Consider the following 25,317-nt stretch of genomic DNA (forward strand, 5'->3'; position numbering starts at 1 on the left):
AGCTCCTCCCTCTTCTGGTTGCAGAAAGCCAAGATGGCGACGGCCACAACGCCAAACTCGAGGCTTCCAAACCGACGGCTGACCTCACGGCGTCGGCGCTCTCTGCTTACAGAAAATATCATAAATATTCCATCGGAGGAGTGAACGCAAGTGCTTAAGCTCATTGGTGCAAATGATAAAATATTAATATTTCAGGTAGAAAGGAGGCCCGAAAAATGCTGAGCGTGTGTGTCCCCCCCCCACACCGTGTCATCACTTCTTGTGGCTCCTACGATCGATTCCTTTCCTTCCTCCTTAAGCGCCTCAACTCAGCGCGGAGTCTGTTCGTCATTCATGAAACACGCCGCGCGTCTTCAGGAGCACTCGAGTCACTCCTCACCAACAGAGCCACGGGACGCATGACACAGTTATTAATTAGGGTGAGGGGGTGGTGAGGGGGGGGGCTCTAATGCAGTCGGATTTAATCAGCGAGGGATCATTTAATTCCAGTCGGAGCTTCGGAGCTATATATATATAAGTCAACATATATATATACATATATATATGTATATATATAATGCAACATATATATATGTATATATATATAATGCAACATATATACATATATATATATATACATATATATACATATATATGTATATATATAATGCAGCATATATATATATATAATGCAACATGTGTATATATATACATATATATAGAATGCAACATATATATACATATATATATAATGCAACATATATATATAATGCAACATGTGTATATATATCCATATATATAATGCAATATATATATATATTTATTTATATATATAATGCAACACTTAAGAGCATGAGGAACAACATGGACGCCCTTCACATGGACACATTATTAATATCTGAAATTTAAAAACAACATAAAAGCAACTTTTATTGTTCTTCTACATATCACCACCTGCTTCTTTATAGTATATTCTTTTATATTTAGCCTTTTCTCTGTCGTGTCATTCCTAAACTGTTAACTCAGAGCTCTAGACGTCCGACGTGTCCGGACTGTTTGGTCTCACGGAGACGCGCTAAACGGCGAGAGCTAAAAGTCACAAACCCCTCTGAGCAGGAAGTCTGCGGCAACTCAAAAAGCCGAGCGTGAAGAAGCGTCAGGAAGTATCTGTGAGACTCTGAACGTACACGTCAACACGCCGACCTCTGACCCCTGTGACGATATGAACTACATGCAGTCACAGGACTTCCACCCAGGAGCCGCTGTCCAGGTCAAGGTGGACCGTGCTCGTAGACTTACCTCACGCGAGTTACTTTACGGAGCAAGACGTTCACATTTTAAATTTAAAACTACAACTTTTTCAATGCCGAACAAAGTGTTTCATTTCTTTGCATAAAAAAAGCAAAAAAAGAAGTAGAAAAAAATCTATGTCGGAGATTTATTTTGAAAAGAGACTGCATGCATGTGACGAGCGTAACATGTGGGTTTTATTCTGAAAGGGCGCTGCAGACCTGAGTCTGTATTACTCCGAATCCAGAAACATGACGGAGCCTCTGGAACCCAAAATGGTTCTCCATGGAGGAACCATATCTGGTTCCACAAAGAACCTTTCCAACCAGGGTTATTTAAAGAACCCATAAAGGTGCCTCAAAGGTAAGCAGTGGTTCTCCAGTCGGTGATGGTTCTGAAAGCCTCTTAAAGAACCTTTTCAACCAGGGTTCTCTAAAGAACCATTTCCTTAAAGAGTTCTTCAAAGAACCTATAAAGTTGTCTCATAGAACGTTAACAATGGTTCTTTAAGGCACCATATCTGGTTCCACAAAGAACCTTTCAAACCAGAGTTATTTAAAGAACTCATAAAGGTGCCTCAAAGGTAAGCAGTGGTTCTCCAGTCGGTGATGGTTCTGAAAGCCTCTTAAAGAACCTTTTCAGAACCACGATAGTTCTGTGTCTAGAGGTCCAGTTCTGCAGTGGGTCATCAGCCCACACACACACACACACACACACTCTGTGCTGTCTACTGTATGTAGGTTGATTTCTGCCTCCACCATTAGCTTGACTTCAAAGCCCCCCCCCCCCCTCTTCTCGGGGCTCCTCCCACATCCACAGCGACGCACCATTATGCGTCCCCTCCCGGCTCTCAGGTTCTCGTCGCCGGGCTCACGTTCAGCCTTTCAAAAAGACGGCAACGAGAACGGTTGGGCACTTGTTTGTATATATTTGTGCAGTTGTTGTTGTTGTTGTTGTTGCCGCGGCGACCCCATTAGCAACATGCAGCAGGATGCAGCTCCCAGAGGAGGGAGGTTGGTTTATTCATGAGCGAACCGGCCCGAAGCAGGTCGACGACCTCAGAGGACACGGGCGAGGTCACGGGGTCAACACTCCGTTACCGTGGAGATCCAGGAACAAGAGGGGGGGGATTTGATTCTCTACGGGACCGACTTGAGACGAGCGGCGTCTGGAATCACCACGAAGTGTTCTAACTTCTCGTTGGATGCCATTTTGTATTGCTGCAGGCTTTGAACAGCTTTTTATTTTTTATTTTTGATGTCGCATCTTTCAGATGGTCGTGTTTTATGGAGCATCTTCTGGTGTTGTGTGTTCCTTGTTGTGTGTGTATTGTGTGTGTATTGTGTGTTTACTCTGTGGACTGTCTGTGTCGGTGGCAAATTAGTTTAATTAAGTTTTATTGTCTACTAATCTAATCTAAAGAGCCTCAAATAGGGTTGAGGAGCAGCTGATTGGTTCAAATGGTGTGTGTGTGTGTGTGTGTGTGTGTGTGTGTGTGTGTGTGTGTGTGTGTGTGTGTGTGTGTGTGTGGCAGGCGGGTGGAGAGGAGAGACGACGCTGGTGTCTGAGGCAGCGGATACGTTTCTGTTATACTTTATGCATCAGTCCACACGGCTAGAACACGCTAACACACACACACACACGCTAACACACACACGCCAACACACACACACATCTCCACAAAGACGGAACCACAAGGAGGACTCCATGAGGCTGTGACCGGTTCCCCCAGAGTGACGTGAACGTTAGCAGGAAGCAGATAGAGAGAGAGAGAGAGAGAGAGATGTGTGTGTGTGTGTGTGTGTGTCATTATTTAGGGGCGGGGCCTCTGTGGCCCCCGAGGGACGTCCATATCCTCCGGAGACACCCAAAATCCACAGAGGACAGTTTATAGAAGTAGAGTGGCTAAAAATACCAAAGAGCCCAGTGCCAGGTGTGTGTGTGTGTGTGTGTGTGTGTGTGTGTGTGTGTGTGTGTGTGTGTGTGTGTGTGTGTGTGTGTGTGTGTGTGTGTGTGTGTGTGTGTGTGTGTGCATAATGAGAGGGACAGAGCTCCATTCATTAGGATGCAGGATACCCCGAGTGACGCCCGCTCTGCCAAAGCAAATGGGATCGTCTATTCCTCCATTAAGGTAATCAAGGTACAAACAAACAAACAAACAAACAAAGAGTAGAAGCATCCATCATCCTTTCATGGGGGGGGGGGGGGCTCGGCCGAGTGGAGACTCCTAATTGGCCGAAGGGGCCGCGGCGCAGCGAGGGAGAAAACACTTCACTCTTTCTTCTTCTTCCTCCTCCTCATCATCACTTCCTGCTCTCTGCATGCATCGTGCGTCCACTTCACACACACACACACTAAAGTACTGGCACTTCGCTCTACATTTATTTGTGTACTTTGTAATATGTGAAATTCTCAATAAAAGTCTGGAAATGAAAATCTGCATTTTCCGTCGTGCCGCACCTGTAATACCTTAACGCCCCACTAGAGGGCCGCGCCCCACCTGTAATGCCACGGCGCCCCACTAGAGGGCCGCGCCCCACCTGTAATCAAGTTTCAAGTTTCAAGTTTTTATTGTCACATCCCCTTTTATACAAGTATAATCGGTTCGTGAAATTCTTATGTGCAAAACACCCGACAGCAGTAGCAGACTAAAAAAAGAATAAGAATGAGAATAAACTATACAATATCCACACAAAAAAAAGAAGAAAGTATTAACAATATATATATAAAACAATGTAATAGAATATACATCATGGCAATATATATATATAAAACAATGTAATAAAATATACACTTTTTTTGAGACTATATATATATATATGTATATACATACAATATATATATACAATATATATATATATAAACAATGTAATAAAATATACACCATGGCCATAGATATTCACAGAATATGTTCTGGTGTGTAGTGTTAATGAGGGTCTCAGTCCTTGTTCAGCAGCCTGATGGCCTGACTGAAGAAGCTGTCCCTCAGTCTGTTTGTGCGGCACTTGATACTGCGGTATCGCCTGCCTGACGGTAGAAGGGTGAACAGTTTGTGGCCGGGGTGGTTATTGTCTTTCATCATCCGTTTGGCCCTGGCCACGCACCGCTTGGTGTATATGTCCAGGATGGAGGGAAGCTCACCTCCAACGATGTACTGTGCCGACCGCACCACCCTCTGTAGTGCCCTACGCTCCAGGGCGGTGCACTGTAAGAAAAGATCCTAATTTTACGGTAAATAACTCTAAATATTTACAGTAGTTTTACCTTTTTTTTAAATTACATACAAAACTCTGTGAAATTACAGATATTATCCGTAAATTAACAACCCAACTGTTAATTTAAGTATTATGCTAATAATTCAAAATAACATTTTTTTCCCATTTTTTAAAAGAAAAATGACTGTATTATTAATACAGTCTTTTTACCGTTTTCTTAAATGACATACAAATTCATGTAAAATAACAATTATTACCTGTAATTAAATGTGTAGCTCCTTATATGAAGGTTTATTTCCATACTAACAATTTAACGATTTTCTTTGTAATTTTAAGGTAGATCATATTATATTTATATTAACATGTACTTTTACATTCAAACTCTGTAATTCTAAATCTAAATTTAGCTAACTTCTTTCATTTCATTAAACATCTACATATTGCAGTTTTTTCAAGAGTACAAAGTAGAAGAAATAATGATAAGTTTTGATACTTGTTCTTTAGAGGAGCATAGGGCGACCATGAGTATTTGCTGTTATTTGTCCAGAGTCCAATATTTGTAATCAGAACTGATAATAAATAAATTAAAAGAAATTCTGACACACTAACATCTTTTTAAACACACACATGCATACACACACACACACACACATACACACACACACACACACACACACACACACACACAAACACACTACTCTGCCAACTGACCCTTAACCTCCTAATTGTCTTTTAAAATTAATCTTACATATTATATTTACCTAAATATAATACATTGACATCATGGGGTGAAATCGCCTCTAGAATCTTTACAAGAGGAAAATCCTTAAAACCAAACTTTTAGTTAATTTGTCCTACTTTCAACCAACTTAGATATGTGGATCCTCTTCAGATTCAAAGAGGAACATCTTAATATGAATACCCTAGAGTTTTGGACCGATAGCTCTGAGTTAAGGGCCTCAAAAAAAGGTCCAACGGGTCAAATTGGGCCGAATTCTCTTATATTCGCATATTTTTTGACAAGTGCAAAAATGGTCATAATCTCCTAAATATTAGTCCTGGATATCCAAGATTGAACACAGACACTCAGGACAGGGCCTACAATGAGGTGATGGGGTGACATTTCCCCCAAAACACCCACAAGAGTTAATTGTCTGTCTGAAATCCAGGACTTGAAGAGGGTGTGTGGCTTTGCAAATCTGAGATCCTGTTAAGAGTTTGGGCTGATTTTAGCTTCTTTTTTTCGAAACATGTCATAGCTTAGCTTTCTTTACCAGGTTGTAGCCACTCCCAAATGGGACCCAACCATGTAGGCTGGCAATATCTAGCACTTAGCATCCCTGCTTGGCAGCGGTTTAAAAACCGAGAAGAACAAAAAATGCACTCCTTCAAAGGTTCACAAGTCCTCAAATGTTTGTAATATGACAAATCTCAATTATGATGTTCTACCAGTCTGTTGGACCAGTGCTCTGAGATGTTGGAGATGTCCTTCCAGTCTGTTGGACCAGTGCTCTGAGATGTTGGTGATGTTCTACCAGGCTGTTGGACCAGTGCTCTGAACTTCTCCGTAGTCTGCTGGGGGAGCAGCATTGTAACTGGAGAAAACCAACCGACTCACTAAACTGGTGTGGAAGGCCGGCTCCATCATTGGCTGCAAAGAGGACTACCCGGAACAGGTGGAGAGGAGGACATGAAGAAATGTTTGTCCATATTGGAGAACCGGACCACCCTCTCCACCACCTACTGCAGGGACAGCGGAGCACGTTCTCCAACAGACTGCTTTAGCTCTGCTTCACAAGGACAGACCGGAGAACATTCCTGATAGAGGAGAACATTCATGATACAGGAGAACCTTCCTAATACAGGAGGACATTCCTGAGACATGAGAACATTCCTGATACAGGAGAACTTTCCAGTTACAGGAGAACATTCCAGATTCAGGAGAACCTTCTAGAAACAGGAGAACCTTCCAGATACAGGAGAACCTTCCAGTTACAGGAGAACATTCCTGGCAACTATTAGACTACAATAAATCACCTCTGGCCAGATCCTCCTCAAATTGAACAACATCAATGAACATTGCACCGCTTTCACTTTATATACACTTAGATACACTGTATTTACTTTCATTTTTATTACTTTTTAAATTTCCTTTATTATTTAACTTCTTAAATGTAATATGTCCTGTCCTGCTATTTTATTGTATTGTATTGTATTCTTCTAAGAATCTAGTTACTAGAGAAGAAAATAGCACAGACAGAGACAGACAGACAGCCCGTCCAACAGAGAGAGAGAGAGAGTTCAAAGGAGAGGCCAGGTGTCAGTGATCAGGCTGATCACAGCAATCAACACAAAAAGCAGATTGAACTGGTGAACCCGGTTTCGCGCCACTTCTCCGCAGTTTGAGCGGCGCGCTGCTCTCCGGCTTCAGTGACTCACGAAACGCCACAGAGGGAACGACAGCCTCCTGACATGACAGCTCTTCTTGAGGTAAGAATGCCAACTTAATTTAATTTCAGAGAGTAACGTTGTATTGAATGGGCAACGTTTGTGACACTTTGAGGTTTCTACTCGGCTCTCCCATGAGGGGTTGAGCTAGCCTCATGTGAGCTAGCGGGTAGCTACTTTTGAATTCGAGGCATGGTTTTCTTCAGTTCTGTGTCGCCTTGGACATCAAGAGTAAGTTAACTTGGCTATCTGTTAAGTGTGAAGTGTGTTCACGTTTCTTTAACATCGTCGATGTAACGTAGGTTGTCGGTTTCTGTGTTGAAAGAGCCAACATTAGCTTACTTTACACATGTTAGCCCAGGTAATGTTTAGCTAACGCTCGTGTTATAGGTTCATTAGTGGCAGGTGGGTTAAGACACCTGAGGGGTCACGTGCTACACTTCATCTAATAACCACGATTTTATTGAAGTGCTTTGAAACTGGTTCCAAGCAGACATGTGTAGACAAGCTCACAAATACCGGAGCGGTCAGTCCGGACAGTCACGTGACCAGACACGTTATTGTACGTGTCTGGTCACGTGACGTCGGGACTCTGTTCACGTGACCGCTTTAAACTGCGCTGTGTCATATGCTGTCGGGACTGCTGTTCACGTGACGCTCTTAACGTGATGCTGTTGCCGTGGTCGGGACTCTGTTCACGTGACTGTTGTTAACATGACGCTTATAACTGCGCTGTGTCATATGCTGTCGGGACTCTGTTCACGTGACGCTCTTTACGTGATGCTGTTGACGTGGTCGGGACTCTGTTCACGTGACGCTCTTAACGTGATGCTGTTGCCGTGGTCGGGACTCTGTTCACGTGACGCTCTTAACGTGATGCTGTTGCCGTGGTCGGGACTCTGTTCACGTGACTGTTGTTAACATGACGCTTATAACTGCGCTGTGTCATATGCTGTCGGGACTCTGTTCACGTGACGCTCTTAACTTGATGCTGTTGACGTGGTCGGGACTCTGTTCACGTGACTGTTGTTGACATGACGCGTATAACTGCGCTGTGGCGGGACATGACAGCTCACAGCTCCTCAGAAGCTCCGTGAGCTGTCCAGTGAGGGGATGGTTTCATGATCAAATCTTCATTTACTGTCCACATTATCAGATGAGGACGTCACCAAAGAGTGTCCTTTGAGTCAATGTTTACATTTATGTCATTAAGAAGTAGAACATTTAGTTACCCATGATCGGATACAAGTTGTCAAGGATAAACGGAAGTAAGTTGTTTTAAGTTCAGTGTCTTAATTTAACAACAGAATACATCGTTATTGTTAGAACCACTTTTATGTTGTAAATGCTATTTAAAGTTATATTATTATTGTTAATCTTTTCTATTTTGTCTTTTTTCTGGCTGTAGAGAGAATCATGTCAGCCCACAGACAACCGGTTGACCTGTGAGTCTTCAAGCAGTAATGATGACTACGCCTGCCTTAAGTTCCAGTTTCCTGAACATCATGTCGGCATGAGATTCTGTCCCCACCTGTCTTCAGTCTGGACCCAATGATTCGGACACCAGTCTTGTCGAGGCTAAATTGAGGTAAGCGGTGATGTAGTTCAGTCTAGCAAATGATGGGTGCCAGCACAACTCAAACTAAAATATGTGGTGGCAGTTTTTTTTCTGATTCATTTTCACATTACCCTTTTCAACACTGATAATAACTAATTGCACAAAACTTGCTTACATTTTTCAGATCAAGCATTGACGGGAAAACACCCAAAGTCCATCACTCGTAAGTATCCACTGCAGCATATATAAAAGATATTAGTCCATTTGAACCACTATTGCTAAACCTTACATCGTGATTAATATTAGATATTATTTCTTAAGTACTTTAATGATCTTAGCAAAGCACTTTTTTAAGACATTTCCCCACTGGCCATAAAAACTGGGGAGCTTTTCCTTGCCTTCCTTCTTTTGAGTTGTACGGTGGCCCTGAGAGGTCAGGGCACTGCAACTTAATAAAACATGCTAATAGACAAAACACAAGCAAATTAAGAAAACAACTTCATCAAATTGACAGCACATGTGCAGCATTTAGAAAAAGCGCTGCAAATTCAGACGACACAACACGGTACAGAAAAGCGCTGCAAATTAAGAAAAGGTGTTTCAAGAGGGCACTAAATCGTGATGAACACGGCTTGGACAGGCTTGCTGTTGCTATGGTTTGTGACTCATGAAGTTATTGAAATGTGTTTCTGATGGAAGTGCTAAGACATGCACTAGGTGCATCTTTAAATAGGTAAACATTTAATTACTATCATTCTAAAAGCTGACTGTGTTCAGATTGACAGGATGTTTCATAACGGCAACTGTTGGTACAGACAATTTCAAAATAGTTTGTTTAAGCTTGTTTAAAGGAATGGTAAGAAAACAAAGCTAACTTTCTAAGGACTTTCCAGTGAATTTGTTTGTCCTTCTCTTTTTTCCCCAGATGCACCGAGGATCTGGCTGATTACTGGAAATTAGGAAGATTGTTCTTTATCTGCACTGTCACTTCTGGTAAATATTTATGGACCTTTTGCGGTATGTTTTGCTTTGACTTATCAACTGATGGTGAATAATTGGTTGATTTTGAAAATGTACATTAAATAAAATGTTTTAAAATCAATATTGGTGTGTACTTTCTTTGTAATTAAGTTTCTAACCCCTAGTTAAATTGAAACATTGGAAGTTTTGTAGATGTTTAAATGTATTTAGATTTTTCACAGTAATCTCAAAAGCTTATATTTCATAATAATTGAACACTTTATTGAAGGTGTTTGATTGTAATAATACAGGAGAAATCTGTAAAATCACAGAATTTCACTGCAAAACCTTTAGAAATATCACTTTATCGAAGGTGTTTAATTGTAATAATATAGGAAAAATCTGTAAAATTACAGTATTTCACTGCAGAAGCTTTAGAAATATCACTTTATTGAAGGTATTTGACTGTAATAATATAGGAAAAATCTGTAGAATTACAGTATTTCACTGCAAAACCTTTAGAAATATCACTTTATTGAAGGTATTTGACTAATAATATAGGCAAAAATCTAAAATTACAGTATTTCACTGCAGAAGCTTTCGAAATATCACTTTATTGAAGGTATTTGACTAATAATATAGGCAAATTCTGTAAAATTACAGTATTTCACTGCAAAACCTTTAGAAATATCACTTTATTGAAGGTATTTGACTGTAATAATATAGGAAAAATCTGTAAAATAACAGTATTTCACTGCAGAACCTATAGAAATATCACTTTAATTAAGGTGTTTGATTGTAATATTACAGGAAAAATCTGTAAAAAAACAGTAATTTCACTGCAAAATCTTTAATGAAAATTACTGTAAATTTATGGTTTTCGTCCTTTATTTGAAGTAAGGTATTTTACCTTAAATTTACGGTTTTTGTTTGGCAGCCGTAGCTGCCACTCATTTGACCTTCTTTTTACGGGTTTTTTTCTTACAGTGTGCAGTTCCCGTACCAGACGGTGATGCAACCTGTCAGAACACTCTCGATGGTACTGGTGTAGAATGTTCTGAGGATGCGGGGGGCCATGTTGAATTTCCTCAGTCGCCTAAGGAAATACAGGCGTTGTTGGGCCCTTTTCACCACGTGAGTGCATGTGCGTGGTCCATGTGAGGTCCTCGGAGATGTGCACGCCGAGGAACTTGAAGCTGAACTGAAGCTGAACTTGAAGCTGAACTTGAAGCTGAACTTGAAGCTGAACTTAATGCCTCGGCTATGGGGTCTATGGGAGTCTCTGAGGATCTATGGGGGTCTATGGGGGTGGCCCCGCCCCCTTCCTGGCCTCGTGGCCCCGCCCTCTTCCCACCCTCTTAGCCCCGCCCTCTTCCCGGCCTTGTGGCCCCACCTTCTTCCCACCCTCGTGTCTCCGCCCTCTTCCCGCCCTCGTGTCCCCGCCCTCGTGTCCCCGCCCTCTTTCCACCCTCTTAGCCCCACCCTCTTCCCGCCCTCGTGGCCCCGCCCTCTTCCCACCCTCGTGTCCCCGCCCTCTTCCCGCCCTCGTGTCCCCGCCCTCGTGGTCCCGCCCTCTTGGCCCCGCCCTCTTCCCGGCCTCGTGTACGCTCACTTCTCATTGTGTTCCCTGAGTCCAGCTGGGAGCACGCGGCCCTTCCCTTCAGGCTTTTATGAGCTTTTCTTCTTGAAGCTTTATTGACGTGGATTTGGACGAGGTCCCCGCAGGCGGGCCGCCGTAAATCAATTTAAAAACATGCACTAGAATAAACTGGATACGCTGAAGTCAAGAGTCTAACCCGCGGTCCTCTGTAGGAACAAAAAGCTCCAGGTAAACAAACGTCTTATTTGTTTTATTCATAATAAAATAAACCAGAGCTCCGTAGAGTCAGAGAGTCAGAGAGTCAGAGAGTCAGAGCTGTCAGAGAGCCTGAGAGTCAGAGAGTCTGAGAACCAGAGAGTCTGAGAGTCAGAGAGTCAGAGAGTCTGGTCAGAGAGTCTGAGTCTGAGAATCAGAGAGTCTGAGAGTCTGAGAGTCTGAGAGTCTGAGAGTCAGAGAGTCAGAGCTGTCAGAGTCAGAGAGTCTGAGAGTCAGAGAGTCAGAGAGTCAGAGCTGTCAGAGTCAGAGAGTCTGAGAGTCAGAGAGTCAGAGAGCCAGAGAGTCTGAGAGTCAGAGAGTCAGAGCTGTCAGAGTCAGAGAGTCTGAGAGTCAGAGAGCCAGAGAGTCTGAGAGTCAGAGAGTCTGAGAGTCAGAGAGTCAGAGAGTCAGAGAGTCAGAGCTGTCAGAGTCAGAGAGCCTGAGAGTCAGAGAGTCTGAGAACCAGAGAGTCAGAGAGTCTGAGAGTCAGAGAGTCAGAGAGTCCAGCTGCTGGGAACAGCTGGAGGTCCACAGTCAATGGTTTGGGCCCACTATGGATGGATATGACTCTACCCAATAAGGCTGTGGATCCGCCTCATCCCAACTTCTGCCCACTTTAAACCGTCATTCATGGATTAAATTGTTAATGGAGTTTAACCGTCAATCATTGACATCCGTACTCCGACTCTCATTATATTTATTCATATTAAATAACAGACGGATTGAATCTCAGAGACATGAGCCGTAGAGACAGATGCTCTCCAGATGTTGCAGAAACACTGATTGGTTAATCGACACAGCTCCGCACACTCTTCTAACACACGCTTGTGTTCGGCGTTCCCGTTTGAAGGAGCGCCGCGTGACGCTCCGCGAGCACGGAGCGGCGGTGGCACCAGATGGTCACGTGTCGGTGTGGACAGGGGGGAGCATATGGGAGGCGGAGCCGTGACACCGCTGCCACTTCCGCCACCTCAGAAGCATCATGCTGCGTGTTACTTCCACTCAGCCTGCCAAGGACACACACACACACACACACACACACACACACACACACACACACACACACACACACACACACACACACACACACACACACACACACACACACACACACACACACACACATCTCTCCGCCGGACTCCCGTTTCCACTCTCCCGCTCTTCTTGAGGAACTGGCGTGCGTGACGACGTAATCCCGGCTTTAGGGATGTGGGAGGAGGGAGAGGATCGATGGCAAATGAGAGGCGCGGTGCAGTCGCCCACGGCAACAGATGAGAGTCTGACATCGCGAGGGGGAGGGGGGGGAGGGGGGGGGTAGACTGAGGCTCTCTTGGCGGCTGCTCCTCTACGGACCGTCACAACAGCGGCTTCAGGCCGTGACATCAGAGCGGCGCCGGGGGGGAACCGCCCTCGAGGTCACGGCACGGTGGAGGGGAACCTTCGTCTCCGGGTTCGTCTTCGTCACGACGAGGGAGCAGCCGGGTCGGCCGCTTCTGATTCGTTTGTAAAGAACCAGGTCTAGGACCAGTGTTAGGACCAGGTCTAGGACCAGGTCTAGGACCAGTTCTAGGACCATGTGCGTGTGCACATGTGGAATTTGACTCCTCGTACATGTAATTTACAATGTAACAGGATGAATATAAAACATATATCGAAGGCAGCCGAATAGCAACATGTATGTACAATGTTTTTCACTTTAATGTTTTTACTTTGTTTAAAAAGAAAATACAGCAATACTCTGTTGAATCTAATCAGCTCGTGTAGGTCTATGAACCAATGAACAGAGGAATCGACCGTAGCCATGACAACCAATGAAGGAAAAGACACGGTCCGTCCATCAGCCACCAAAACACCCTCAACCAATCAGAGCCCTCCGTCTGAGAACCAGTCAATACAATCACGGCTGATGCATAATGGATGTGGGTGTCATGTTCCACGGGGCGGCGTTGGAACCATTTACAGAGAGAATAATATTTAAATATTAATTTCTCAAAGTCGGAGCATCGGGGAAGTCTCAGCGTTGAGTTAGCATTAAAATTAAGTTTCAGCTAACGCGATGCCAGAATAAAAGAACGTGGACACGCAGAATAAGTCGTAAAGTTTTAAAAATACACAAACTATTTATTCTATATATATTTTAGGACGTCTTAATTATGTGACGTCTTTGAGTAACTTGAACCCACGCGGTTGCTCGGCTTTGAATCTGGTAAAAAAACAACTATATAGTTTCTTCTTATTTCCAGTTGGAGTTCTAGTGTCATTTATTTCAGACATATTCATGATTTATTTTTTTAGTTTCCAACGTCTGCGTCCTGCAGCCTCGTCACCTCGCAGCCTCCAGCCTCCACCGGCCACATTTAAGAAATGATCTACAATCACAGTCTGTAGTTCACCTCTGGGACAGGGGATAGATCTCCGGCCCCCAGAAGCTCGTTCTCTGGGGGGGGGGGGGGGGGGGCAGGTTAGTAATCGTCTCCGTGGCGACCGGGAGGTCACCCGCACGATGATTCACGGGTAACCGAGACGGTGTGAGATGATGACTCGAGGACCGGAGTCCAGAGCGCTGCCGCCCGCCTCCTGCTGCGCACGGGGATTGGACTTCTCACGGTGCGCACACACACACACACACGCAGATACAGACACACACACACACACACATGGTACAGTCACACAAACAAAGCGGCTACCAATGCTCTTCCATCTCTGCACGGAGAGAGGAGGAGGTGCAGGTGGAGGATGATTCAGTCGATAGAGAGAGAGAGAGGAGAGAGAGAGGGAGAGGGAGAGAGAGAGGAGAGAGAGAGAGAGAGAGAGGAAGAGGGAGAGAGGGAGAGGGAGAGGGAGAGAGAGAGGGAGAGGGAGAGAGACGATGAGCAGACCTGGAGGAGAGGATGTCCATGGATGCCTGAGGGTAGCCAGGTAGGATAGCATGGTAGTGTAGCCTATAGCCTATAGGTAACCTATAGGTAGCCTTGCAGGGTGTAGCCTGGTGGGGTGTAGCCTGGTGGGGTGTAGCCCTGGTACCTGCGTCCGGGCCTCAGTGGAGCCACTCAGCTCGGAGTTTAGCGTCCGACGTATGTGACGCTTTATTTATAGCCAGCAGATTCTCTGAGGCCCGCGGGCCGTTTACAGGACACGCCTCCTCAGGAGGGACGCCACCACCGGAGCCACGGCGCCGGTAACAGACGCCGCGCTCCTCCAATCCCACGCCGTCGAGACGAGAGGGGCGGAGCTTATGGTGACCTTTCTGCAGCGTGGAGGAAACCGAAGGCGGTGTGCGGCTCCTCGGCCGTGGAGGTGAAGCCGCACCGCGCCCACCGGATTAAGATCTGCTTACTGAGGGATTAGCAGCTTCACCGCGGCGCCCGGCCACGCCGCCCGCCGGCCGGCAGAGAGGTCGCTGCAGACAACCCGAGGAAACCATGGAAACGGACACCGGGCAAACGGGGCCATGCATTATTCAACCCCCCCCCTCACATACCTGATCAAGAGGGGAGGAGTCAAGGTCGCGAACTGAGGAGGCCACCACACAGTTATACCCCCCCCCCCCCACACACACACACACACACACACACACACACACACACACCTCCATGTTCAATAAGAGGTTCAGGTTCAGCGTTCTCCGTCGGCTCGTTAATCATTTCAGAGGAAAACTGAACAAATTCAATGTGGTTGTCTCCCCCCCCCCCCCCCACACACACACCACCTATCCAATCAATTAAGGGCTGTAGGTGTGAGTGTTGACATCTGATGTCGGATAAACTCTCTCAGACAGGGGGGGGCAGAGGGTCTGGACCAGGACTCTGAGATCCTCATGGGATCCGGCACTAAGAAGGGGGGCGGGGGGGAGGAGGAGGAGAGGTTACAGTAATTGAAAGTCTCAGCGATGACATTGCCCCCCCCCCCCCCCGTGATGAAGGAGGACAGAGAACCGCAGAGCCACCGGAGCCCGAGACACGCACGCGCGTCACAGTTTGGGTCTAGTTCACACCTGAGAGAGAGAGAGAGAGGGGGGGGGGGGGGCGTCTCATGTGCGGCTGTTAAGTTACCACGGCTCGGATCAGCACGGCGCGGCTCGACGCGACTTCTTACCTCCTTCTTTCTCTCTTTCTTTCTTTTTCTTTCTCTCTCTTCCTGCCGCTCGACCGTCAGCGCGTCGCCGGTTTCATTCCGACATTAATTCCAGAGCCGTTTTGTAATTTCCATTCCCGGTCCCAGTCCCGGTGTTGTCCGGTTACTCCTCCTCCACCACCTCCTCCTCCTCCAACAGCCCTCCTTCCCGGTGCGCCGTAATCAAAAGAAGGAGCCGGATCTGGAGCGAGGCGCGCCCGGCGGTGCCGCTCACGGTTCGCCGCGCACTGACCGCGCGGCCGCCGCGTCCATCGGCTCCGGACGCGCGTCGCCGTTGTTTTATTCTACGAACTTTGAGTCAACGCAACAGCAGCGCGGGCGAACTTTTTATGAAGAAATGTCCACTGGAAGAGGAAGAGGAGGAAGAGGAGCAGGAGGGACGAGATGATATCCTCGCGGAGCGGAATAATAATTTTCAGAAAAGAAGAGAGAGAGATTTGTCCTCTTTTTTTCTCCTCCTCGCGCTGCGGGTTGATGCGACCGCGAACATCCGCAGCCGACGTCGTCCTCTCTCCGCGCACCGACTGCGCCCTGTGCGGGGGGGGGGGAGGAGAGAGAGAGGGGGAGAGGGAGAGAGAGAGAGGGAGGGGGAGAGAGAGAGAGGGAGGAAGAGAGAGAGAGAGGGAGGGGGAGAGAGAGGGAGGAAGAGAGAGAGAGAGGGGGAGAGAGAAAGAGAGAGAGAGAGCAGATGGACTGAGAGATCCGCGTGCATGTGACGCGTTGACGGCAGGATGAAAGATAGATGCGGAACGTTCGCGTTGAAGATTGTGCACGCGCACGAGACGCGCACGAGACGTTTAAAAAAAGAGTCCATTCGGTAACGACTTCATTAATGATGATAATAATGCTAATGAGAGATGATGCTGCCGTCATGAATGTAAACACACATGATTTCATAAAGAGGGAAGTTTTTTATTTTATTTCATGTTCAAATGACTTTATAGTTTTTCTGAATATGCCAAACTTTTAAAAAACATCTCCGGTGTTTCTGGTTCTTCTCTTTCTTGGATCACGTGACCAACAGACTGACTCCTGATTGGACGGAGAGGCTGAGGTTTAACTTTATTCATCTAAAACCTTCCTGAGAGAAATGCCCTCGGACTTCTTTAGTTTACACACTACACAGTGATTTGTGTGTTTGTTATACTTTCACTTTTTATTTTCTTTTATTTGCTATACTTTTTTATTACTTTTTTTGACATTCTATTAATTTCCGTGACGTTTGATGACTTTTTCATATTTTTTTCGACGTATGACTTTTTATATATAAGACCCTCAAAGAAATGAACGACGTCATCGTGACGTCACCCGCTGGTTTCTTCTTCTTCTTCTTCATCTTCTTCTTCTTCTTCATCTTCTTCTTCTTCTTCTTCTTCATCTTCTTCTTCTTCTTCTTTTTCTCCTCCTCCTCCTTCGCCTTCTTCTTCTCCTCCTCCTTCTTCCTGCTACTTCTTTTCCATCTTCTTTTTCTTCTTCCTCCTCCTCGCCCTTTGTCTTCTTTTTCTTCTTCCTCCTCCCCTCTTCCTCCTTCTTCTCTTTGTCCTCCTTCTTCTTCTCCTCCTACTCCTTCTTTTTCCTGTTTTTTCTTCTACTCCCTCCTCCTCCTTCTTCTTCCTCCTCCTCCCTTCTCTTCCTCCTCCTCTTCCTCTTCCCGGTTCCTGTAGCCCCCTGATGTGGTTCCCGTGATCTCACATGGAGGCATATGCAGCCTCACTAAACACACATAGTTAACACCTTGTGAGGTATGAATACTTTATGAAACGCGACATGAGAACTTCTTCCTCCTGAAAGGGGGATGAAGAGGGAAACACTCGTTTTGTGTGCGTCACAATCCTTCAATAAAAGCTGGAGGTCCTTGAATGAAAGAGAAGGTGTGTGAGCAGGAACAGGGTCGAGCCGCCAGAGCTAATCTCTAATGCGCTTTCATTTCACAATAAAGCACCATAGGAGGAGGAACCGGTGAGCTCTCTCGTCTTTGAACGCGGTGCCACAGAAATATAAAAGAAATATGAAAGAATTATGAAGGAAATATGAAAGAAATATGAACGCTCCCCCACACAGAAACGGCCGAGCACTCAGACGCCCCCCTGGAGGGAGCTGAGCTCCCCTCATCCTCACCAGCTCCACTCCGGCCTGCAGAGCTCGACACGGGGGCCTGGTTGTCATAGTCCGTCACCATCAAACCTCAGACATGTATGTTAACGTCTATATTCTTCATGCAACACGCTGGAAACACACAGCGAGATGTTCACGCTTTAATCAGAGAGGACACATCTGTGTCTCCTGAGTCATTCACAACCAGGAGTGTTTTAAGATTCATGATTGCATTTTATTCAGTATTATTTTTTAAATTCATTCATTCATTTGTACTATTTATTATTATTATACATTATTATTTATTTGTGTTATTTATTTATATAATTAAATATCATTTTGTATTATTATTTTATTCATGTATTTGTTTTTATTATTTCATATTATTATTTTATTCATGTATTCATTTATATTATTATGTATTATTATAAATTATTTGTATTCATAATTTGTTTTATTATTATTATTTAATTATACTCGTGAGTGTATTTTCTTCCTTAAAATTCATGTTTCGGTTCAATTGTGAACGAATTATGAAGACAAACCTTTTTAAACTTTGCATTAATTAAAGACATCCGGTGTGGTTTCATTGCTATATATATATAGTATGGTACAGTGGTGCCAGGAGAACAGCCTCGTCCTCAACGTCAAGAAGACCAAGGAGCTGATCGTGGACTACAGGAAGCGGAGAGGAGAGCACACCCCCATCTCCATAGACGGAGTTGCAGTAGAGAGGGTCAGCAGCTTCAAGTTCCTCGGCGTGCACATCTCCGAGGACCTCACATGGACCACGCACACCACTCACGTGGTGAAAAGGGCCCAACAACGCCTGTATTTCCTTAGGCGACTGAGGAAATTCAACATGGCCCCCCGCATCCTCAGAACATTCTACACCAGTACCATCGAGTGTTCTGACAGGTTGCATCACCGTCTGGTACGGGAACTGCACCGCCCCGGGCCGTAGGGCACTACAGAGGGTGGTGCGGTCGGCACAGTACATCGTTGGAGGTGAGCTTCCCTCCATCCTGGACATATACACCAAGCGGTGCGTGGCCAGGGCCAAGCGGATGATGAAAGACAATACCCACCCGGCCACAAACTGTTCACCCTTCTACCGTCAGGCAGGCGATACCGCGGTATCAAGTGCCGCACAAACAGACTGAGGACAGCTTCTTCAGTCAGGCCATCAGGCTGCTGAACAAGGACTGAGACCCTCATTAACACTACACACCAGAACATATTCTGTGAATATCTATGGCCATGGTGTATATTTTATTACATTGTTTATATATATATATATTGTATATATATATTGTATGTATATACATATATATATATATTGTCTCAAAAAAGTGTATATTTTATTACATTGTTTTATATATATATATTGTCATGATGTATATTCTATTACATTGTTTTATATATATATATTGTTAATACTTTCTTCTTTTTTTTGTGGATATCGTATAGTTTATTCTCATTCTTATTCTTTTTTTAGTCTGCTACTGCTGTCGGGTGTTTTGCACATAAGAATTTCACAAACCGATTATACTTGTATAAAAGGGGATGTGACAATAAAAACTTGAAACTTGAAACTTGAAACTTGAAACTATATATATATATATACTGAACGGAGGAGGAAATCACACGTGGAGCCGGAGGAGCTCCGAGGTGCACTTCCTTTTATCCAATAACAATGTCCCTGTGACAGCAGGAGGGAGGGGGGAGGGGGGGGGGGTTACTTGTTTGTTTGTTTTCCCCCGTCACCTGATCCACAGACGGAAACCATGAGAGAAGACAACGCTCGTCGAGAGCCGAGGATTAATCACGTGTCTCGGCCCGCGGCTCAGAGGTCGGCCGACGCTCCAGACAGCAGCACATCCATCTCAATCTACTCTCCATGTGCATTAGGACATAAGCCCTCTCTCTCTCTCTCTCTCTCTCTCTCTCTCTCTCTCTCTCTCTCTCTCTCTCTCTCTTGTCTTAGCAATATGTCCCCGGGACCATAAAGCCACCATCTGACATGCGCCCGTACAGCAGCGGGCTGAGAGCCCCCGGTTGGGGTCTGGAGACTATAGGGCCGGCTGGTGATGAACGCCGACGTGTCGCCATGACGATGATTCACATCCACCAGAAGCCGTAAAACATTAGGCGGGGAACCAGGTTTCATTTCACTTCATCTGTCACACATAAGACGTATCGCACATCTTTCTTCTTCCACACTCAAAGAAATGACTCATTGGATGAACTCAATTAAATTGTTGGCAGGTTTTCCATCCAACAATTTTATGCAACTCCAACTCAAATTTAGCACATCAGTGCAATACAATGTAATTAAGTTAGTCCAACTCATTTGTATCAAATACATCTAAAATAAAATAACGATATTCATTAAATTAAATTAATTTATGTTTGTCCAACTCAAAATATAAACTAACTAACTAACTAACAAAATATGCAAACTCCACACAGAAGGAAAGCCCCGACTGGGAATTGAACCCTCGGCCCTCTGGCTGTGAGGCGACAGTGCTAGCCACTACACCACCGTACAGCCCCAAAAGAGTCTTCACCTCATGCAAACAACTGATTTTCAGCTGGCGCATGCGCAAAGGGTAGTCCTCAATGAAACACATTTATTTTGAGTTGATATGCACACCATCTAACCTAAATAAATCTAATAAATGAAAGTATTCATACATTTTGTGTTACACCCATTAAATATAAACATCTATTTTTGTAATTGATTTATTTAAATGTATCAAACAATATTTAAATGTGTCACCTCGAAGAAGGGCTTGAATCGTTTTTGTGAGTGTAACCTAAATAAATCTAATAAATGAAAGTATTCATACATTTTGTTTTACACCCATTCAATATAAATATCTTCGTTTTGTAATTGATTTATTTAAATGTATCAAACAATATTTAAATGTGTCACCTCTAAGAAGGGCTTGAATCGTTTTTTTGAGTGCAGAAGAAGAAGAAGAAGAAGAAGAAGAAGAAGAAGAAGAAGAAAACGAGGATTATGGATTACGGGGAAACGTGAGATTCAGGAGAAGAATGAGTACATGTTATCACATATGGTCCCTTATCTTTATCTTTGTCTTTTAAATCACTTCTTAAAACCCATTTTTATAGAACAGCTTTAAAGTGATGTCGTCCTTTTGTGCAGAACTTTGATTCCCCTAATTAAGTTTGTCTGTTTTTTATTTCAAATTAAAAATTTAATATATATATATATATATATATTCTTTTTAAATGTTATCTTTGTTTCATATTATTCTATTTGTTTTGACTTGACTCTCTGTAGAGCACTTTGTCAACTTTGTTTTTAAAGGTGCGATATAAATAAAGTTATTATTATTATTATTATCCACAGATTGTTAAAGTTACTCTGAACTTAGCGTTAACATTTCAGAGTTAACGCAACTCTGGGAAGAGTTATTATTTGAGTACAACAAAAAGTTATTTAGAGAAACTCACTGCAGTCTTTCCAGAATTAAAACTCAATTGATAGGAGAAGAAGGGGGCGGAGCTTTCCAGAGAGGGGGCGGGGCTTTCCAGAGTAACAGTGATCGTTGCTATCAGCTCTAGTTCTCATAACTCTGACAGAGTTCATTTACTTTGACACTGACTTTTGAACACTGGGGAGTTTACTGTGATCGGGCATTACTATGCATTCAGGTTTTATTAAATAAAGTACAACAACATCTATAAATAGACCTCGTGAGAGACGCCTGGTCCATTGATGTCACAGGGACTGGAAGGCGATGATTCTCAGGGAGGGGAGGGGGGCGGGGGGAGGGGGGGGAGGACTGAGAAGAACAACATTTTAATCGACATAAATAATAAAAACTGAAAAAGCAACAACAACAACAAAGGAGAAAAACAGGGGGGGAAACGCTTGTGTCAAAATACTCAAATCTCATTAAAGCACATTTTGGGGTTAATTTGTTGATTTCACATCGCGGCTGAAGTACAAACATGAGCAATTAATTCATCTAATGCACACACACACACACACACACTGTCTCTGCAGCTGACTGTCAGTGTGGAGACGTGAGAGAGGAGCGGTGTCTGACCTCTGGGAGCCGGTTCTCGGTCCGGTTGCTATGCAGAACAACCGATGCTGCCGCGGTCTAAATTATTTCTCTAAAGCATTAAATATTCAACGCTGGGAATGGACAGCAATTAAAGTGAAGAGACAGAAGATAGTTGTTATGAGTTAAACAATGAAGCAACAGGAGGGATCGTGTGGATCGGGTTCGTTGTCCCCTCAGAGGGCTTTACAGTCTGCTCCCTGACCTTTGACCTCACATCGGATCAGGAACAACTCCCTAAAAATATAGAAAAACCCTCTCAGGGGGAAAAAAGTGAAAACACCTTGAGAATAGATGTCATGTGACCAGAAGGAAGCGTTACAGAGTTACATGAACACATGGAATGAGTCTGAAGATGAGGTGTTGATGTTTCCTCGGTGACCAAAAAATATTGCACACATATATTAAATAATGACGAGTTATGAGAGTTAATGAGTCATTAAGTCACACGGCTGTCTTCATGAGTCGTTCCTGAACACCTGTGAAGAAACTATAATAACAATAATAACTTGATATATATCGCACCTTTAAAAACATAGTTTACAAAGTGCTCCACAGAGAATCAAGGCAAAACAAATAGAATGGTATCGAAATATCAAATATCAAATAAAAAACAACAGACAATCTAAATTCGGGGAACCAGAGAAGTGCATAAAAGGACGACATCACTTCAAAGCTGTTCTATAAACATGTGTTTTAAGAAGTGATTTAAAAGAAGTGACTCATCTACAATGTTGTAGAAATGTTAGAAAAGAAGTAAAAGTCACAAAAAGAATCCATAATAAAACAAAAGTATCACATTGTTCCACGACGTGCTGACTATTTACAGGGAGTGGGGGGGGGGGGTGAGACAGGTGTTTGGTGTTTGAGGAGAACGTCGATGTTTTCACCGGGGAATCATAACCGCCTTCACACCACCGCGCTCTGGTAACAACACAATTAAAGGAAGCAGAGGAAAGTGAGATGTCACTCTTTATATTCCACGAAGCAGAGGAGGGAGAAAAAAACTCAATCCCAACGTTTCCCAGCATGCAACCTAACGCAGCGACAACACATTTCTAAAAAAAGGTTTAGTTTTTTTTAAAGTATCTATATCTCACACTAGAGTTAAACACTGAATTATTATTATTTTTGCATTATTATTTGTATTTATGTATTTATTTGTATTATTTATTATTATCATAAATTATAATTTGTTATACATATTTTTAATTATTTATTTGTATTATTTATTATACAGTATTATTTTATATTTTAATTCATGTGTATTATTATTTATTATTATAAATAATTATTTTGTATTTATATATTTATTCATATATTCATTTGTATTATTTATTATTATTATAAATTATTATTATTTTACTATGTTTTATTCATGTATTAATTTGTATTATTTATTTAATTATTTATATTGATTTTATTGATTATTATTGAGTTAAAAACTGACACGGAGAGCAGCTTCAAGGGAGGAACGGTTTGAGTCTAAATGTGGGGAGAGAAACACATTTCATTGGGTTTGATGGTCGGTTCCAGGACTCGGGTTTGTTTTTCTGCGTATGTGAAAGAGTTTAACGTCTTCAAGCTTCAAGCCCTCTTTAGGATTCAAAGATTTAAGAACTTAAAGGAAGGAAAAATCCTTAAAATGGAGAATTTGAATGGAAGTCAGTGAACGCATCCACGACTCACGATCTTCATGTCGACAAAGGTCAAAGTGGGAGGAGTCTGGAGTTCACGAGAGAGAGACTCGACCCTCGGAAAAGGTTTGGAGTAAAGCGAGTCGAGTCATCGCTCGTAGACGTTTCCAGGAGCGAGTCGGGCCCCTAAAACTCGCCTGAATCTGAAATGAGGCGACAGACTGAAATGTGAGAGTTTGTTTTTACAGAGAGGAAGTGATGCGTTTAACGGTCGTTTAGCGTAGAGCCAGTGAAGCAGGGACGATCACTTTAAAGCTGGCAGTAAAAAGATATATATATATATATATATATATATATAATACGTAATTATGTACTGTACATTAAATATTTGTATTTATTTATAATATATAAATATATACATATATAAATATATATATACATATTACATATATATTATATATCATTATTTATATAAATAATATATGAATAAATAAATATATGTAAATATGAATATATATATATATATACTGTATATATATCAGATACTAGACTTCCTGTTCGAGCATATATTAATAATATATTTAAATATATATTCTTTTTTTTAAATAAATATATATTTATTTATTTATAATATGTCATTTAAAAAAAAAATGTATCTTGATAAACAAACATAACAGAAATGCTTCTGGATTAAATCTCTCCTCACTTTGTATTCATTGAAAATTTTAAGGATTCAACATTTCAATTAAGCGAAACCGCGACAGTTTTTTTCCCCGTCCGTTGTGACGTGATGAAGCGAGACGCCGTGTGACGGATTGTCATGGAGCGTTTTAATCAAATCGGAGATTCTCCGGTGACGTCACGTATTCAATAAGACGGGTTGATATACGACGTGTCGCTTGAATGTGATGGATTATTCGCCGTAATGCATGTATGTACGGGGGGGGGGGGGAGGGGGACCAACCCGCCGTGTCACATTCATTATCTTTAGAGTTACTTCACAAGTGAAATGTAATTAAACGGCGTGTCACGGCGGAGGCCCCCCAACCCCCGACCCCGGCCCCCCGACCCCCAGCCCCCGGCGTTATGTCGGCCGGGTGCATCACGCTGAGGTGAGGTTGTTTTCAACGGGCTGCTCTCCATGGAGCTGAACACCACCTCAGGCTTCATTTAGTCCACTTCAGGCTTCATTTAGTCCACCTCAGGTTTCATTTAGTCCACTTCAGGCTTCATTTAGTCCACTGCAGGCTTCATTTAGTCCACTTCAGGCTTCATTTAGTCCACTTCAAGATTCATTTAGTCCACTTCAGGCTTCATTTAGTCCACTTCAGGCTTCATTTAGTCCACTTCAGGCTTCATTTAGTACACCTCAGACTTCATTTAGTCCACTTCAGGCTTCATTTAGTCCACTTCAGGCTTCATTTAGTCCACTTCAAGATTCATTTAGTCCACTTCAGGCTTCATTTAGTCCACTTCAGGCTTCATTTAGTCCACCTCAGGCTTCATTTAGTCCACCTCAGGTTTCATTTAGTCCTCTTCAGGCTTCATTTAATCCACCTCAAGCTTCATTTAGTCCACTTCAGGCTTCATTTAGTCGCTGTCCATGGTGCTGAACTCCATCTCAGGCTTCATTCAGTCCACTTCAGGCTTCATTTAGTCCACCTCAGGCTTCATTTAGTCCACCTCAGGCTTCATTTAATCCACTTCAGGCTTCAGTTAGTCCACTTCAGACTTCATTTAGTCCACTTCAGGCTTCATTTAGTCCACTGCAGGCTTCATTTAGTCCACTTCAGGCTTCATTTACTCCACCTCAGGCTTCATTTAGTCCACTTCAGGCTTCATTTAGTCCACCTCAGGCTTCATTTAGTCCACTTCAGGCTTCATTTAGTCCACCTCAGGCTTCATTTAATCCACTTCAGGCTTCAGTTAGTCCACTTCAGACTTCATTTAGTCCACTTCAGGCTTCATTTAGTCCACTGCAGGCTTCATTTAGTCCACTTCAGGCTTCATTTAATCCACCTCAGGCTTCATTTAGTCCACTTCAGGC

The 25,317-nt window shown here is 43.4% G+C and overlaps 1 protein-coding gene and 1 long non-coding RNA gene across 4 annotated transcripts in view; one reads left to right on the plus strand and one right to left on the minus strand.

Annotated features, from left to right (window-relative positions):
* Positions 1-15,857, minus strand: part of lrfn2b (leucine rich repeat and fibronectin type III domain containing 2b) — a 107,742-nt gene extending 91,885 nt beyond the window's left edge. For both annotated transcript variants that reach the window (XM_056427902.1, XM_056427904.1), the window contains exon 1: positions 15,401-15,857. The gene's annotated coding sequence lies outside the window, so the exon portion shown is untranslated. The remainder of the gene's footprint in view (positions 1-15,400) is intronic.
* Positions 6,806-9,592, plus strand: LOC130202396 (uncharacterized). 2 transcript variants are annotated; one of them, XR_008833358.1, is made up of 4 exons: positions 6,806-6,974; positions 8,341-8,520; positions 8,675-8,713; positions 9,416-9,592. It is a non-coding gene; the product is annotated as an uncharacterized LOC130202396 (long non-coding RNA). The 2 variants fall into 2 exon arrangements; XR_008833359.1 differs by lacking the exon at positions 6,806-6,974 and adding an exon at positions 7,909-8,200.
* Positions 15,858-25,317: the final 9,460 nt, after the last annotated feature.

Source organism: Pseudoliparis swirei, chromosome 12 (assembly GCF_029220125.1).
Source record: "Pseudoliparis swirei isolate HS2019 ecotype Mariana Trench chromosome 12, NWPU_hadal_v1, whole genome shotgun sequence".
Classification (NCBI taxonomy): Eukaryota; Metazoa; Chordata; class Actinopteri; order Perciformes; family Liparidae; genus Pseudoliparis; species Pseudoliparis swirei.